Below are 19,676 nucleotides of genomic sequence, written 5' to 3'. Positions count from 1 at the left end.
AGTGGCTTGACCAATTGTTAGCATGTACCATGGCTATCCATGTGGCCTGACCAATTGTTAGTATGTACCATGGCTATCCATGTGGCCTGACCAATTGTTAGTATGTACCATGGCTATCCATGTGGCCTGACCAATTGTTAGTATGTACCATGGCTATCCATGTGGCCTGACCAATTGTTAGTATGTACCATGGCTATCCATGGGTCTTGATTTTGACATTTAATTTGTGAAGATACCTATTAATTTCGGCCAAACAGACATAAAAAGCATGTTTCAGGAGAACAAATAAAGTTCATATACATCAGACATACTGCACAAAATATCCATGTCGTTACGGTTACAGGTGTCTATAAAACGCTTGTTTGACCAGATTTTACTTTATCGAAGCATACACGTCGATTCTCTTTTGACCTTGAAATGAAAATGGCGGCTGTGAATTATATTGCACATTTTTGGCATATAGGAAGGCATTTCGATTACTAAACAGCCCATATTAGATACTATTAATCTGGGCACTGTAAGAGGAATGTTTCGAGACAAATTGTTGAATAGTGGAGTTTGGGTCTATTTTCAGGAATCTGAATAATTTACCTCAAACTCTGCTGTTGAACTACTTTCCTAAAGACGAACTACTTGCTATGATCAGAGTTCTTTACAGTGTCTGATAAGACCGTTTTTGAAGATTGAAATGCCTTCCTATATGCCAAAATGTGTTATATACATGTAATTTACATGTTTTCATTTTTGATTTTAAGCTGCTTGCTCTATATGAAGTATGGACGTAATTGATTCAATCAATTCTGACATTGATTCCAATACAGTATGTTCTTATTTTACCCATTCATATTCTTCAGTAAACATTACAACCCAACAAAAGTTACATGGTTATTTTTTCAATAAGTAGGAACCGAAACGTAGACCGCCAACCATGCTACCTTTACAAGAGCACTACATAAACAGCGTACCTATTTCTTCAGAAAGAGTACTCTCCTTTTACAAAGCTCAATGACACAAGAAAACATTTATTTGATAAATTACACTGTTCGATGTACATCACAGTTTGTCACGTGATTTACATCACAGCTTGTCATGTGATTTTCGTCGTCACAGTTTCTCCTTTTAAATAAAAGACGGTTTGTCATGTTATGTGCAACTGTAGGAAAATTAAACAAAACGAACATCTTGAAGACACAGTTGAAAAAAGAAAGGGAAAATACTTAATCAAATTGATTTAACCAACGCTAAATAGTATATTATACAATTAAACTCCCATTGTATGACGTCACAAATCTATGACGTCATATTGTATTGTCCTTGTTACTGTGTAAATATAAAGTCCTTACTTAACATTTGAAAATATTTCTGGAGGTGCAGTTTTGTTTATATTATCACAAGTATACAAAAGCAGGCAAAAGGTATGACGTCATGGGGAGTATTGAAATAAGAAAACAGAAAGAGTTTGGTTGTCATAAACACAAACACTAAACCGTATTACAGAGGTAAATGGTTTAATCAGCACCAAGTCATGGGACATGTTAAGGGAAATGTGAAATGTTCTTTCACAACAACTTTGTCCAAGCCAATCCGTATAATCTATACTCAAATACCTCTGTCATTTCCTATCGCTATATAAAACCCATTCTTTCTTAGCTTGTTAAGTTTTCAAAAAAACATGTGCTTTGTACAATCTTCTAGAAACTCTTGCAGCATGTCCCTGTTCTATTTCTCATTCTACAGTCATGTTGAACACGCCATAACTGATGATCTTCGCATTGCTCTAAACGATCAGCTACGGGAGCTTTTCATGAAAGGTCCGAGTTAAAGAGATACTCTTGCTATCAAATGGACTATGAATTGGAAGTTAATAAATCCCGCTGAAGAATATGAATGTTAAAATGAGAACATACTGCATTGTAATCACTGTCAGAGTGGACTGAATCCATTAAGTCAATTCTTTTTAAAAGAACAAGCATCTTAAAATCCAAAATGAAAACATATGTAGGTTTTCTGTTGTGTTTGCGGTAAGGCGTCTATGAATCTGTTCCTCGTCCCTAAACATAGATACTTCCCTCCCAACATAACTGTTCTTCTTTGATTAAGTGACCCTCCCTACACGTTACTCGTTCTTTCCTTTCAGACAGATAATGCCTAATAATTCCCGATAGTGAGAATGATGCTGATTCCCCTCGTTTATATATTATAAACATGTCTCATCGTTGACCTGAGTAGATCTTCATCTTAACCTTTATATAAAACTAAATTACATATATTTAGTATATATTTAATATTTCCTACTACTATTCTTAGTAAAATAAAGTCTGGGCTGCAGTCCTATTGGGATGTTTATTTATTCCACAAGTGGAATTAATGGTATATGGATTAAAACACTCCCCAGATCTTTTGTTAAATCTTGAAAATCCGCTCCTCAGAACGTTTCTACCATCAAAATGTTTGATTTTTCTACTCTTTACATAATTATTCTAAGTCAAAGAACGTCGTCGTTCTCCTGTAATGAGAGCATACTTAGTACAAATGCAAACAAAAATGAAATCGTGAAAATGATTGAACTTCTGATCGACAACATCTTTGTTAAGTTTGATGACCAGATCTTTGGAATTGGGTTTATTTGTTTAACGTCCTATTAACAGCCATGGTCATTTAAGGACGTGCCAGGATATGGAGGTAGATTAGAACCGGAGTACCTGGAGAAAAACTACCAGCCTACGGTCAGTTCCAGGATGACAGATCTTCTGACAGACTATTGGTATACCCTCTGTTGACTGACTTGTTTTAAACAGATTATGCTGAAGAGCATACCAGAATAGGTGAGACCTGACATAGTCCTGCCAGCACACCTATAGGTATACACACGGCGGCGATAATATCATTTCTCAGGGTTGAGACGAGGAACCTAGAAAACAGAGAGGAATGCCCATTCTAATTCACAGACTATGATAATGATCTGACAATATTGACACGGGCTGTGGTTATGATAAGACCAACACTGATATGAGTTATGGTAATGATATGTCGATCGGGTATACCATAACGAATTTGGAATCAAGTCCACTACAGAATCTTCAATATCAGCCGTTTACCTTGATCATCCAATTCAGCTGTTTGTTCTGGGTGACGATTTCCCAATAGTTAATTTCCCATTTCTAGGGAGCAACATTCCTGTATTCCCTATATACGGGGTTTACATACCTTAATTGATTCGATATTCAAGGGCTTGTTCCCATCATCACTATTTCTGTGACCGATGTCGGCTACTGCCGGAGGAAAGAGGGTAATGGAGGCCATGGTGGTAGTGTTATTAACTCAATTTGAAATATTCTACATTTCATTTTCTTATAAAGCCCGACGTGTTTGATACTTGTCGATATACCCAGTCGTTCCTTTGTCACCACCCTAAATATCGTATCAGATTGTGACTTGAATCGGATTTGGCCAAGATTTGAATAGCGGGTGTCGTCGATTTGATCTAGATTTGAATAGCGGGTGTGGTTGATTTGATCTAGATTTGTATGGCGGGTGTCGCCGTGACCTAGATTTGTATAGCGGGTGTTCTCGATTTGATCTAGATTTGAATAGCGGGTGTCGTCGATTTGATCTAGATTTGTATGGCGGGTGTCGCCGTGACATAGATTTGTATGGCGGGTGTCGCCGATAAAGCAGAAAACGCTTACTCTACCGAAACACCTGGTTCCTGGTCTTACTACCCGTGTACTTTTACTAGGAGTTGATCTATATAGATATTAAATATGTGTGGTTTTAATCAATTTTGAAATATGGTTTCGTTAATATGTCGGTATTCCTTGTTGTTTTCGTGATTGTACAATAAATGGTCATTAGAGCAATCAACAGGAGTACACGTGATACTCTCCGTTTAGCTATTAGAGAGCTTCTTATTGCCATGGTTACGTGGAAGCATGTTTGATGGATGTTGAGTGGCTAAGTTCATCCTCATCCAGACAATGTGCTCCACTAACAGAACACACAATACCACAGTCATAACAGATATCACATCAGTTTCCAGGACAGTCCTTGTATATCCTCGACATCATAATGTTATCTGATCACGTGATGTGGAAGACAATACCACGTGATTATACTATTGTATAACTCGAACTCCAAATCGATAGATCGAAGACAAGACCACGTGATTATACAAATGTGTAACTCGAACTCCAAATCGATAGATCGAAGACAAGACCACGTGATTATACAAATGTGTAACTCGAACTCCAAATCGATAGATCGAAGACAAGACCACGTGATTATACAAATGTATAACTCGAACTCCAAATCGATAGATCGAAGACAAGACCACGTGATTATACAAATGTATAACTCGAACTCCAAATCGATATATCGAAGACAAGACCACGTGATTATACAAATGTGTAACTCGAACTCCAAATCGATAGATCGAAGACAAGACCACGTGATTATACAAATGTATAACTCGAACTCCAAATCGATAGATCGAAGACAAGACCATGTGATTATACAAATGTGTAACTCGAACTCCAAATCGATAGATCGAAGACAAGACCACGTGATTATACAAATGTGTAACTCGAACTCCAAATCGATAGATCGAAGACAAGACCACGTGATTATACAAATGTATAACTCGAACTCCAAATCGATAGATCGACGACAAGACCACGTGATTATACCATTGTAACTCCAAATCGAAGTCTTTAGTGAGTCCTAGGGTTTCTTTTATATCATATGATTATAAATGTTTTAAAGAGGCTTGCCCGCAGAGAGATCAGAAAAATTGGCTAATAGAAAAAGATTTTTTTTACACATGACAGATTGTTGGAATTGTTGAGTTTTTCATTTTATTTTCCTTATAAAACGCTGAAAAGTGATATTAAAACCTCATTTTTAAATATTATTTATTTAATCGCAACCCGCAATAAGTCTAATTTGATTGACACATCAAAGAAACAAGCACGTGCACAGTGCCGCACAGTGATAACTTCAAAGGCAGCGGCGATTTACAAAGAAGATTTGCCGTTATATTCCATACATTTCCCTCTCAGGTTGAGTTTTAAAACGTCTTTTAAATACATATTCTGTAATTGTTTTCAAGAAACAAAGTCGGAAAGCCTCTAATTTTGTCACATAGAAACGTGTACTGAAGTTTATTTAGTGATCAGAGATGTGCCGTTTACCGGTCCGTCTGCGGGTAAGCCTCTTTAAATATTATAATAAAAATATTGTTTATAACATAATAATAATCCTCCGAAATAGATCTGATCATATTCTTGATTGAATACCAAACATGTCAGATGTTAAAGTATAGCTGTTCCAGTCATCTAGAGCTGTTGTTTAAGTTGTTTAAGACTTCAAGATAGAGAGTGGTAGTTAAAAGGCGGCCATTTAACTTTGTTTAACATTTCATTTGAAGGGGTATCAAATCACATTTTAAAACAACTCTGGCAGCTCGTTTTTTAGCAGGTTTTTTTCGATCCTTGTAATATGGTTCTGTGAGGTATTTACCTAGATATTGGAATATTAGTCATAAATGGACATGGACAAAGTAGCTGTAAATGATTCAGAAAATGTCGAATGCGTCTGATAAGGAAACTATATAATTGGGTATGGAAGACATTAGTTGTTAATACAAAGCTGTAATTATTGAGTGGCTATGTTATTTATATATTGTGTGAGATCACAATCGTGACGTTCGAGTAACCCGGTTCAGTGACAGGGTATTTCGAGTGATTCACTCTGAGATCAGGAAGTACTTGTGTAATCGGTAAAAAGCGGTGGCTCATATTTGTGTGGCGTCACGACTAACTCGATATAGCAGGAAGATCTTATGTCAGGTAAACAGCAAGTCAAACACAATCAGTTTGTCACGAATGTCCTCCTCGGAATACGGTGGCTCATCCATGCAGACGAATGTGTCTGAGTAACTCAGGGACAAGATACCCCAGGTTGACAAAAGCAGCCGCTGTACAAACCAAGATAGCAATCTGTGAACACAGATGTTACCCCGATAAGAACAGTATACGTAATTCAGTCACCTCGAGAAATATGATACCACATCAAATTCACATGACATAATCTTAAATTACTAATTTGTCAATTTGAATTTTTTTTTAAATGAAAACTTGTGAAAATCACGAAAAACCCAAAACAGAATATTTTGATCAACGAAGCAAAGATGTCGTCTGGCGTGTGGCAGACGAACCGTACAGATTCCGCCATTTCTGCGGATGTTATCGCTCTTTCCACGCGATTTTATGTTACATGCACGTGCCTTTATCTTACCCTAAAGAATCAAAATATATAGATAATGACAGCTGGGTGATTTGTCAAACAAATGATGTTTTTTTTTTCTAACATTACAATATAAGATAGCACTAAACACGGTGATGAACTATTTAATGCGCCAATATCGATTTTGCTAAAAGTCCAGTTTTGTTCAAGGTCAGCGAGGTTATGATGTCAAAACCATACTATATCAAGACAGTAAAACAAAGATTATCATTGTTTCGATAAGGAGTAGTTTTGTATTTGTGATATTATAATTCCTATCTATAGATTATTTTAGATCATTTGTTATAACTTATTGTTTCTATTTGAGAAGGTAAACACTTTATTTGTGTCGGTATTAAGATATCATTAACATCAACATCTCATATATTCATATATTCATATTCTATACTACCCTCTACCAGTAGCCTGTCTACTACAGAAATCATGTTTTTACTTTATTTGTATCAATACTGCCTTAACCGTCCGACGAGAGTTTGTTGGTGGACATACAGTCAGATCGAGTGTCTATACAGTTGAGATGTTTGACTACATCAGTTTGTTTGTTTGTTTGTTTTTGTTTAACGTCCAGGGTCATTTAAGGACGTGCCAGGTTTGGAGGTGGAGGAAAGCCGGAGTACCCGGAGAAAAACCACCGGTCTACAGTCAGTACCTGGCAACTGCCCCACGTAGGTTTCGAACTCGCAACCCAGAGGTGGAGGGCTAGTGTTAAAGTGTCGGGACACCTTAACCACTCGGCCACCGCGGCCTACATCAGATTTACATGTTAACTATTGACAGACTCCTGTGGGTATCCATACTGTTTGAGTACCCGGTATCTACGTAGGACGATTATGTTTAATTTCTGATAAGGTAGACACACCTGTAATACAGTCTATACATGTGTTATGTAACGGCCAGTCGATAACGAGGGAGGTGTGTGGGTAAAACGGTATGTGTACCGTGGTATAGAGGGAAGGGTGAACAGGATGAGGGAAGGGTGAACAGGATGAGGGAAGGGTGAACAGGATGAGGGAAGGGTGAACAGGATGAGGGAAGAGTGAACAGGATGAGGGAAGAGTGAACAAGATGAGGGAAGGGTGAACAGGATGAGGGAAGGGTGAACAGGATGAGGGAAGAGTGAACAGGATGAGGGAAGAGTGAACAAGATGAGGGAAGGGTGAACAGGATGAGGGAAGAGTGAACAGGATGAGGGAAGAGTGAACAAGATGAGGGAAGAGTGAACAGGATGAGGGAAGGGTGAACAGGATGAGTGAAGGGTGAACAGGATGAGGAAGGGTGAACAGGATGAGGGAAGGGTGAACAGGATGAGGGAAGGGTGAACAGGATGAGGGAAGGGTGAACAGGATGAGGGAAGGGTGAACAGGATGAGGGAAGGGTGAACAGGGTGAGGTATATGTGAGGTAATTCGGTGAGGAATGAGTACTTTGTATGGGGAATTCGTATGAGGAATATGTATGATGAATTGTAGTGAAGTATGAGTATGGGGATGGGCTGGAGGTAGTGACAATGTTTGAGGAATGTTAAAGGTATATCAGGTTACAAGGTTGGCTCCGTTTGTATGATGACGTTTGCCCTAGTCTGATCCACAAGTCGGCACATTATTGGACATTATATTTGCCATTCGACCGGTAACCCCTGTGCACTTCCTTAATGACCATCAGGAATAATTATTTTGATTGAAACATGTTTAACTTACGGTTGTTGTAAACTAAATGAAGTTTATACAATTGTAGTTTAGGACGAGTCTATACGGCAGTGTAAAGCTAGTTTATGGTTGAACCAACAATAACAGTAAAACTCTTTGGGAGTGTGTATGGCGTCTGTCATCTCCCAGTAACGGTTGTTCTTCTGCATATCGATATCATCTCTGTAGTAACTTTGATCTAAATGCTGTTTTAAATGACTAACTGATAATATTGCTGTAATGAGGACCTTTAAACGATGATTTTATTATAATAGTTTATCATGCTTTTTCTCTTAGGATGTCACGTTATAATATGTAAATGAACCGTTATCTTACATAAGATGGCCATTTTCAATTCTGCCTCGTGTTTGAGCTTTTTGTGGATCATGTGTCAATCATTACTCTGAAACAATGGATTTAGTAGGCGGTATGATAAGTATTTGGGTAATAGTAGGTGCAATCCTCATACATGTAGCTCTTATAGCTCAACCACAGCAAACCCAGGTCTACTTCATGGATTTCTCACATCTGAACTATTTTTTTTCTCACGTCCCGAAATGTATAGTACTTCTATGTGTCTGTTTCATACTAAGATGTACATAATTGTTCACCTTTTCCGTCAGTTTCTCAATAACCTACTTTCACTTTCGGTTGGATTTTGCGTAAAGCGTGATTTCGTTTTTCCGGAAGCTTGTAGACACGACACACTATAAACTTTCACGGAAAAACAAGGCATACATTGTAAGACACATACAGAAATGTATATAGTCTAACATATATAAGTAAACATTACACCGAGGCCAGTGTCCACTGACCCCCAATCTATTATCACGCCGACGGAGGCGGCGTACGGCGACACTGCGGAATGGAGGGCACAGGAACAAATATCTGACTTAACGCAAATATGTAAACAATGCTGTTTAAATGCTACCTAAGCCATTATACATTCCACACATTCTGTATTTGTGTCTCTTCTATCAAGTCTCATTTTGTAAGACTCGTTTGAAAAACATAGAGGAAATAGAAAAATATTTAAATAAATAATCAACAGTATTGTTGGTCATCAAACACATGGTATTACCAAAACTACGTGGCTGATAGCAACTTACGTAATGGAATAACAATGATACAAATCTGAAAATAAATATTGTTTTAGATAATGAAACCCTAGGATTTATACAACGAAACATCTGAACCATGGTTATCCTGCATCAGAGGTAATGTTAAAGGCCGAGTATCAAATGCATTATTGAAATAATTGACACCAACGATTTGGTGACATTTTCAAATATTTTGTTTAGATATCTTCTGAAAATAACATTAAAATATTAATTGATATAAAACATTATTATATTGAGGACACTTACCGACAGAGACGGCAGCTTTAGGGAAACAGTCGTGTCCCCTTGATATCCCTGTATGTACTGTCCGTCTGATTTCCCTGTATGTACACTAGAGGCGTGGTCTTATATTGTAAATCCAACACTCACACGAAATGATTCACAGTCTCGTGGTCTCGAGAACCAATTTCGAAATAAGCGACTCTGAATGAATAACAGTCCCACGTCCGATTATGGAAAGCCAGCGCATGCGTAGAATACCAATTGATAATTCTAGCCTCCTACCAACGAAGTCATGTCCTTTATCGTTAATGAATAATGATAAACAACCGGCCACACAGGTAAAACGAACAACTGACACGGATAAAGAATGGTTAGTTTAAAATTGATTGTCCTATCCAAAAATAATTTATAATATCTATTGTGAAATATCTCTGCAGTTTTGTTCTTGTAGATTATCTATATCACGATATATATCGTTATTTCAAACATTTGATTTCACATGAAAAATCCGCTCTTTCTATTAATTGTAAACATAGTTAATGCTATTTTATCTAAAATCAATACAAAGGGAGGTAATTGTGACGATGGTTTATAGAAGCTGAGCGACATCAGTCGCGGATTATCTGATAAACTAACGACAAGATGGGCGTTTCCTGTGGTTGGTTTGTGTGTCTATGTTTGAGATCCACGTAAATGTGCGATTTCTAAGCGTAAGACAGTATTTCCTGACGTTTGTAAGGAATTCAACTCGAAATTATGTAAACACATTGATTTTGAATGATGAAATAAAGTTTAGATGTTTTTATGATCTTTTGATATCGTGTTTTACGAACTGGTATTTCAGCTTTCTTACTGAATAACAAGGTGTGTACGTGTTTGGAATAGTTTCTGTTTACTTTGCATGATTACTGATTTGAGACGCAGATTTCAATGTGCTGATATACACATGTACGTGGTTTTCCTGTCATTGGTGGATTGGAATTCCGAAATTCGTCTTACTTCGTATTACCAAGGAAATTGCCTTGTTTACTATACGAGAAATAAAAAGATGTCATAAAACGTAATAATTGTGTAATTGTAAAAGGGAACGATTTTGTCGTCTGTGTAAAATTCATTCATTTACGTTAAGTACCGCCGCCATATTTCAGGTTGATTCAAGGGCAGCCCTCTCAAAATGAACTGCGTTCTGGGTCTGTAGTAGTTGTATTGCATTGACCCTCCTCATCGGTATATGGTTCCATTCTTCACCAACGTCAACACCAACTGAGTGACATTCATTGGGCGTTCGGCCCACGTCTTAATCCTCTATCCAACTCTGTCTAACAAATGTTCTGTCGGGGAGCGGTAGGATCAACCTGAAATTTGACGAGGGTTGTGAACGTACGTGGATGAAATTTTCACCGACGACAGAGTGGATCCCTGTCTTTCAATTACACATTTATACATTCTATAAGACCTTGCTATTGCCAGTAAACCGGTCAATTTCTAATAGCGTATCATTTTCCTTTGGGAAGAGTAGCTAATTAGACAACCCATTTAGTGATTTCACTTTCTGTGATGCAAATGGGACTAGTGTTATTGTATGATGATGATGATGGTGATGATGATATGATGATGATGATGATGATGTCGTCATCAAATACAGACTTCAAAACTACAACGATGGAGACCATTAAAAAAAAAAAAAAAAAAAAAAAGTATTTTTCTTCCACGTATGTTTGTAATACTTCAAATATTCAGTTTCCATACAGTATGATCCGGATACATCTAAGATGTAATGTTTTCGTTAAAATACAATTTACTGGATTCGGTTATCAATTGTTTCTAATTCAGGAAGCAGTATCAATATGGTATAAGCTTGTATTCTGTTTTCTATTTCTACTGATAGACGTAATTGTATTGTCATATAGTGTGTTAATGTATTTTATTAAAATGTTGTTTAAACTAGTATCAACATTAAACGTTTAAATTTGTAAAATACCATTATAATATCATTAATGAAATGAGTCACATTGCCTCTTTGAAGTTTTCGTTTTCACATCTGAATCCTGATATATTCTCCTGTTTTATTTGACTTTAAATCAATAAGTTTAATCAATGACGGATTTAATCAAGATAATGTTAACATTAACAAGGTAAACCTTTCCTATAGGTAGGTAGATAAGGCCTGGTTTATATAATTAATGATCGTGGTATAGCCCTCAGTTGCTTTGAAGAAACATTAACATGTGTTACGGACGCATTCTCTTCTTATCAGTAAGAAAAACGAGCACAAAATCTGGAAAATAAGTGAGAGAGGCAATATTTGAGCGCCGAGGCGATATGTTAGAGTAATTGAGGAAACATCCCTGGTCTTTCATAAAAGAAATGGTATTCTGATTGATAATGACGACTTTGATATTACTGATAATGACGACTTTGATATTACTGATAATGACGATTTTGATCATTCCTGATAATGACGACTTTGATATTACTGATAATGACGACTTTGATATTACTGATGATGACGACTTTGATATTACTGATAATGACGACTTTATTCTGACTGATAATGACGACTTTGATATTACTGATAATGACGTTGTTTTGATGAATTAGATGCTCCTATTTCGTTACAAGAAATAAATATTGTAATTCTGAAATTGAAATGTGGTAAATCACATGAACCTGATGGTTTGATAAGTGAGTGTTTAAAATCTGGCAAGGATGTATTTTTAGCAACTTTATCAACGATATCTAATAACATACTAGAATGTGGTTACTTCTTTCTGATTGATAGTCGGGCATGAAAAATGTATATTATATGACATTGAACTGTGTATGTGGTAGGGGATGTGTGATTACTGTGTGTGTGGTAGGGGATGTGTGATTACTGTGTGTGGTAGGGGATGTGTGATTACTGTGTGTGGTAGGGGATGTGTGATTACTGTGTGTGTGGTAGGGGATGTGTGATTACTGTGTGTGGTAGGGGATGTGTGATTACTGTGTGTGTGGTAGGGGATGTGTGATTACTGTGTGTGGTAGGGGATGTGTGATTACTGTGTGTGGTAGGGGATGTGTGATTACTGTGTGTGGTAGGGGATGTGTGATTACTGTGTGTGGCAGGGGATGTGTGACAACTGTGTGTGTGGTAAGGAATGTGTGATTACTGTGTGTGGTAGGGGATGTGTGACTACTGTGTGTGTGGTAGGGGATGTGTGATTACTGTGTGTGTGGTAGGGGATGTGTGATTACTGTGTGTGTGGTAGGGGATGTGTGATTACTGTGAGTGTGGTAAAGGATGTGTGATTACTGTTTGTGGTAGGGGATGTGTGATTACTGTGTGTGGTAGGGGATGTGTGATTACTGTGTGTGGTAGGGGAATTGTGATTACTGTGTGTGTGGTAGAGGATGTGTGATTACTGTGTGTGGTAGGGGATGTGTGATTATTGTGAGTGTGGTAGAGGATGTGTGATTACTGTGTGTGGTAGGGGATGTGTGATTACTGTGTGTGTGGTAGGGGATGTGTGATTACTGTGTGTGGTAGGGGATGTGTGATTACTGTGTGTGGTAGGGGATGTGTGATTACTGTGTGTGGTAGGTGATGTGTGATTACTGTGTGTGGTAGGGGATGTGTGATTACTGTGTGTGGTAGGGGATGTGTGATTACTGTGTGTGGTAGGGGATGTGTGATTACTGTGTGTGGTAGGGGATGTGTGATTACTGTGTGTTGGTAGGGGATGTGTGATTACTGTGTGTGTGGTAGGGGATGTGTGATTACTGTGTGTGTGGTAGGGGATGTGTGATTACAGTGTGTGTGGTAGGGGATGTGTGATTACTGTGTGTGTGGTAGGGGATGTGTGATTACTGTGTGTGTGGTAGGGGATGTGTGATTACTGTGTGTGGTAGGGGATGTGTGATTACTGTGTGTGGTAGGGGATGTGTGATTACTGTGTGTGGTAGGGGATGTGTGATTACTGTGTGTGGTAGGGGATGTGTGATTACTGTGTGTGGTAGGGGATGTGTGATTACTGTGTGTGGGGGATGTGTGATTACTGTGTGTGGTAGGGGATGTGTGATTACTATGTGTGGTAGGGGATGTGTGATTACTGTATGTGGTAGGGGATGTGTGATTACTGTGTGTGGTAGGGGATGTGTGATTACTGTGTGTGGTAGGGGATGTGTGATTACTGTGTGTGGTAGGGGATGTGTGATTACTGTGTGTGGTAGGGGATGTGTGATTACTGTGTGTGTGGTAGGGATGTGTAATTACTGTGTGTGTGGTAGGGGATGTGTGATTACTGTGTGTGGTAGGGGATGTGTGATTACTGTGTGTGGTAGGGGATGTGTGATTACTGTGTGTGGTAGGGGATGTGTGATTACTGTGTGTGTGGTAGGGGATGTGTGATTACTGTGTGTGGTAGGGGATGTGTGATTACTGTGTGTGGTAGGGGATGTTTGATTACTGTATGTGGTAGGGTATGTGTGATTACTGTGTGTGGTAGGGGATGTGTGATTACTGTGTGTGTGGTAGGGGACGTGTGGTTACTGTGTGTGGTAGGGGATGTGTGATTACTGTGTGTGGTAGGGGATGTGTGATTACTGTGTGTGTGGTAGGGGATGTGTGATTACTGTGTGTGGTAGGGGATGTGTGATTACTGTGTGTGGTAGGGGATGTGTGATTACTGTGTGTGTGGTAGGGGATGTGTGATTACTGTGTGTGGTAGGGGATGTGTGATTACTGTGTGTGGTAGGGGATGTGTGATTACTGTGTGTGGTAGGGGATGTGTGATTACTGTGTGTGGTAGGGGATGTGTGATTACTGTGTGTGGTAGGGGATGTGTGATTACTGTGTGTGGTAGGGGATGTGTGATTACTGTGTGTGGTAGGGGATGTGTGATTACTGTGTGTGGTAGGGGATGTGTGATTACTGTGTGTGGTAGGGGATGTGTGATTACTGTGTGTGGTAGGGGATGTGTGATTACTGTAGTGTGGTAGGGGATGTGTGATTACTGTGTGTGGTAGGGGATGTGTGATTACTGTGTGTGGTAGGGGATGTGTGATTACTGTGTGTGGTAGGGGATGTGTGATTACTGTGTGTGGTAGGGGATGTGTGATTACTGTGTGTGGTAGGGGATGTGTGATTACTGTGTGTGGTAGGGGATGTGTGATTACTGTGTGTGGTAGGGGATGTGTGATTACTGTGTGTGGTAGGGGATGTGTGATTACTGTGTGTGGTAGGGGATGTGTGATTACTGTGTGTGGTAGGGGATGTGTGATTACTGTGTGTGGTAGGGGATGTGTGATTACTGTGTGTGTGGTAGGGGATGTGTGATTACTGTGTGTGGTAGGGGATGTGTGATTACTGTGTGTGGTAGGGGATGTGTGATTACTGTGTGTGGTAGGGGATGTGTGATTACTGTGTGTGGTAGGGGATGTGTGATTACTGTGTGTGGTAGGGGATGTGTGATTACTGTGTGTGGTAGGGGATGTGTGATTACTGTGTGTGGTAGGGGATGTGTGATTACTGTGTGTGGTAGGGGATGTGTGATTACTGTGTGTGGTAGGGGATGTGTGATTACTGTGTGTGGTAGGGGATGTGTGATTACTGTGTGTGGTAGGGGATGTGTGATTACTGTGTTGTGGTAGGGGATGTGTGATTACTGTGTGTGGTAGGGGATGTGTGATTACTGTGTGTGTGGTAGGGGATGTGTGATTACTGTGTGTGGTAGGGGATGTGTGATTACTGTGTGTGTGGTAGGGGATGTGTGATTACTGTGTGTGTGGTAGGGGATGTGTGATTACTGTGTGTGTGGTAGGGATGTGTGATTACTGTGTGTGGTAGGGGATGTGTGATTACTGTGTGTGTGGTAGGGGATGTGTGATTACTGTGTGTGGTAGGGGATGTGTGATTACTGTGTGTGGTAGGGGATGTGTGATTACTGTGTGTGGTAGGGGATGTGTGATTACTGTGTGTGGTAGGGGATGTGTGATTACTGTGTGTGGTAGGGGATGTGTGATTACTGTGTGTGGTAGGGGATGTGTGATTACTGTGTGTGGTAGGGGATGTTGTGATTACCTGTGTGTGGTAGGGGATGTGTGATTACTGTGTATGGTAGGGGCATGTGTGATTACTGTGGTGGTATGGTCGGGGATGTGTGATTACTGTGTGTGGTAGGGGATGTGTGATTACTGTTGTGGTAGGGGATGTGTGATTACTGTGTTGTGGTAGGGGATGTTGATTACTGTGTGTGGTAGGGGATGTGTGTTACTGTGTGTGGTAGGGGATGTGTGATTACTTGTGTGTGGTAGGGGACTGTGTGATTACTGTGTGTGGTAGGGGATGTGTGATTACTGTGTGTGGTAGGGATGTGTGATTACTGTGTGTGGTAGGGGATGTGTGATTACTGTGTGTGGTAGGGGATGTGTGATTACTGTGTGTGGTAGGGATGTGTGATTACTGTGTGTGATAGGGGATGTGTGATTACTGTGTGTGTGGTAGGGGATGTGTGATTACTGTGTGTGGTAGGGGATGTGTGATTACTGTGTGTGGTAGGGGATGTGTGATTACTGTGTGTGGTAGGGGATGTGTGATTACTGTGTGTGGTAGGGGATGTGTGATTACTGTGTGTGGTAGGGGATGTGTGATTACTGTGTGTGGTAGGGGATGTGTGATTACTGTGTGTGGTAGGGGATGTGTGATTACTGTGTGTGGTAGGGGATGTGTGATTACTGTGTGTGGTAGGGGATGTGTGATTACTGTGTGTGGTAGGGGATGTGTGATTACTGTGTGTGGTAGGGGATGTGTGATTACTGTGTGTGGTAGGGGATGTGTGATTACTGTGTGTGGTAGGGGATGTGTGATTACTGTGTGTGGTAGGGGATGTGTGATTACTGTGTGTGGTAGGGGATGTGTGATTACTGTGTGTGGTAGGGGATGTGTGATTACTGTGTGTGGTAGGGGATGTGTGATTACTGTGTGTGGTAGGGGATGTGTGATTACTGTGTGTGGTAGGGGATGTGTGATTACTGTGTGTGGTAGGGGATGTGTGATTACTGTGTGTGGTAGGGGATGTGTGATTACTGTGTGTGGTAGGGGATGTGTGATTACTGTGTGTGGTAGGGGATGTGTGATTACTGTGTGTGGTAGGGGATGTGTGATTACTGTGTGTGGTAGGGGATGTGTGATTACTGTGTGTGGTAGGGGATGTGTGATTACTGTGTGTGGTAGGGGATGTGTGATTACTGTGTGTGGTAGGGGATGTGTGATTACTGTGTGTGGTAGGGGATGTGTGATTACTGTGTGTGGTAGGGGATGTGTGATTACTGTGTGTGGTAGGGGATGTGTGATTACTGTGTGTGGTAGGGGATGTGTGATTACTGTGTGTGGTAGGGGATGTGTGATTACTGTGTGTGGTAGGGGATGTGTGATTACTGTGTGTGGTAGGGGATGTGTGATTACTGTGTGTGGTAGGGGATGTGTGATTACTGTGTGTGGTAGGGGATGTGTGATTACTGTGTGTGGTAGGGGATGTGTGATTACTGTGTGTGGTAGGGGATGTGTGATTACTGTGTGTGGTAGGGGATGTGTGATTACTGTGTGTGGTAGGGGATGTGTGATTACTGTGTGTGGTAGGGGATGTGTGATTACTGTGTGTGGTAGGGGATGTGTGATTACTGTGTGTGGTAGGGGATGTGTGATTACTGTGTGTGGTAGGGGATGTGTGATTACTGTGTGTGGTAGGGGATGTGTGATTACTGTGTGTGGTAGGGGATGTGTGATACTGTGTGTGGTAGGGGATGTGTGATTACTGTGTGTGGTAGGGGATGTGTGATTACTGTGTGTGGTAGGGGATGTGTGATTACTGTGTGTGGTAGGGGATGTGTGATTACTGTGTGTGGTAGGGGATGTGTGATTACTGTGTGTGGTAGGGGATGTGTGATTACTGTGTGTGGTAGGGGATGTGTGATTACTGTGTGTGGTAGGGGATGTGTGATTACTGTGTGTGGTAGGGGATGTGTGATTACTATGTGTGGTAGGGGATGTGTGATTACTGTATGTGGTAGGGGATGTGTGACTACTGTGTGGTAGGGGATGTGTGATTACTGTGTGTGTGGTAGGGGATGTGTGATTACTGTGTGTGGTAGGGGATGTGTGATTACTGTGTGTGGTAGGGATGTGTGATTACTGTGTGTGGTAGGGGATGTGTGATTACTGTATGTGGTAGGGGATGTGTGATTACTATGTGTGGTAGGGGATGTGTGATTACTGTGTGTGGTAGGGGATGTGTGATTACTCTGTGTGGTAGGGGATGTTTGAGAACTGTGTGTGGTAGGGGATGTGTGATTACTGTGAGTGGTATTGGATGAGATGAGGTTTTACCGAGATTACATGTATTGAGATGACACTGAACTCGCACTAGATTGACCCCGCCAAACCTTAGACCGTAAATCCCATAAACAGAATAAAACCAACCAGCCCTATCTACAGTGTTAGATAAAAATTAAAACGAACAATCATTTTGAAGTATAGAAAATATAAAACACAGCAGTTTGATTGAAAATAGCTTTAGAAAAAAAGTGATATCATGAATTATTGCGAACGACAACTACGCCCCGACAATAAAGTATGACGTCGAGAAGAATAAGTCCCCTGTATTGTGACCCCGCCCCCCTTTGATCGCCCCTATATCACGTTTACAGCTATTTAAATCGGGATAACCATAATATGTTAATTACGATCACATCAAAGAATAAATTCTACATAGACTTAGTAAGTGTGGTAGGTTAACACGTGACGTGGCAGCCTTACATTGGTGGAGATGGATAGCCTCTGGACAACCTTCGCTCCTCAGTGGTGTGGTGTGGAGTATAGTGGGCGTGGTGATCCATCTTACATGGGTCAAATCTTCACCTGGAGAAATCAGGTACAAAACCAATCCGATACTTTATACAAATTATACAGAATCAAACAAAACTTTATAGTGATCAATCGAGCGTAACGGAGCAAAGTTTATGTAGTTGGTGTATTGTATAGGTTTACAGTGACCTTGACCTGGTAGATATATGTATTTAATAGGTATATTGACACTAATTAAAGGAATTTTACCCACACTATTTACGGAAGACAAATTATGCTTTTGTGTCAGTTCAGTGGTAAATATATTTATTTTCTTATATGTTGAATATTAAGGTCCATTACATAAGTACAGTATACATACTTGATAAAGTAACTATTGGAATCACAGTTTCACTGAAAATGACTCACATTGAACGAGCCGCAAAAATGTCAAAGAGGAAATGGCGAAAATCCTAATTGTTTTGTTTTTAAATTTCCTTTTTTTTGGTGCAGCCAATCCATCTAAAACGTGTGCGTTTACGGATATTTGTTTACGTCTGTTATTCTGATGTTCAGCCACAAATCCATCAATCGAATGCGCTCCGTGATGTCATCATATCATCAACCAATCAAAATCGACGTAACAAAGATTGCCACAGCTACTATAAAAAGGCCAATTCGTTTGAGAAGAGTATCAGTTTCGAATGAGTTCAGACTAATTTTGGAATCTTTTTCGACCTCATTTCTCAGGAACCAAGATGCACTTTTTCCTAACCGTTTTTCTCGGGGTTGTGTTACTTGGTAAGTAGTTGTTTTATTCATTTTTCAGACATATTCCTGAATTTTTTAAAAGGAATATAAAATGTTGTTTCTTGAATCGGTCAAACGTTTCAGATCGACACAATCTATTTTGTGACCTTTTTAATGAAATCTCCATTTCTTTTCCGAACTATTAAGTGACAAATGATTTTATTAAGGTAGTCAATGCAAAAACAAGTAGGACATTTGACAAAAAGATATGACCAAAAAGGTGCCTAATTCATTTGAAAAAGATGGTTTAGATATTGAAATTAAAAAAATAGTCCTTTGTTTTGACTTGCTGTATTGAACCGATCCTGCTTAAGAAATAAATACGTATTTTGTTTAAGATAGCAATGGACCTTCCGGTGAAGATGTGTCCTGTTTCTTTTGTCTCCAATCGCATTGTTATCTAAATCAATGGAATTACATCACATGACTCTTACAAGGTCTGACTTTGTGTGACCTGGATGTGTTCTCGATACGCTAGCTTAAACTGTTATTGTAGAGTTTGTGACGTGTTCAAACACCTCATACAAATCATTACTTAAATGTTGAACTTCGCCATCACATTTAATCTTAATATTTACGCTTTAAAACAACAAAAATAATTGTACCGGTTTACCTACATATATGGCAGTTATTTCATTCAGAAACAACGTCGGGTTCCGTTTAAACTAACGCTTGAGCTCAAGACAAATTTGCTTTCCAATTACGTACGTGTAAG

At 39.8% G+C, this 19,676-nt stretch overlaps 1 protein-coding gene across 1 annotated transcript in view; it reads right to left on the bottom strand.

Moving 5' to 3' along the window:
* Window positions 1–9,535, bottom strand: part of LOC117341046 (tetraspanin-8-like) — a 31,651-nt gene extending 22,116 nt beyond the window's left edge. The window contains exon 1 of the mRNA XM_033902863.1: window positions 9,355–9,535. The gene's annotated coding sequence lies outside the window, so the exon portion shown is untranslated. The remainder of the gene's footprint in view (window positions 1–9,354) is intronic.
* Window positions 9,536–19,676: the final 10,141 nt, after the last annotated feature.

This window comes from Pecten maximus, chromosome 13, assembly GCF_902652985.1.
Source record: "Pecten maximus chromosome 13, xPecMax1.1, whole genome shotgun sequence".
NCBI lineage: Eukaryota > Metazoa > Mollusca > Bivalvia > Pectinida > Pectinidae > Pecten > Pecten maximus.
This window is presented reverse-complemented; position numbering and strand designations above follow the sequence as displayed.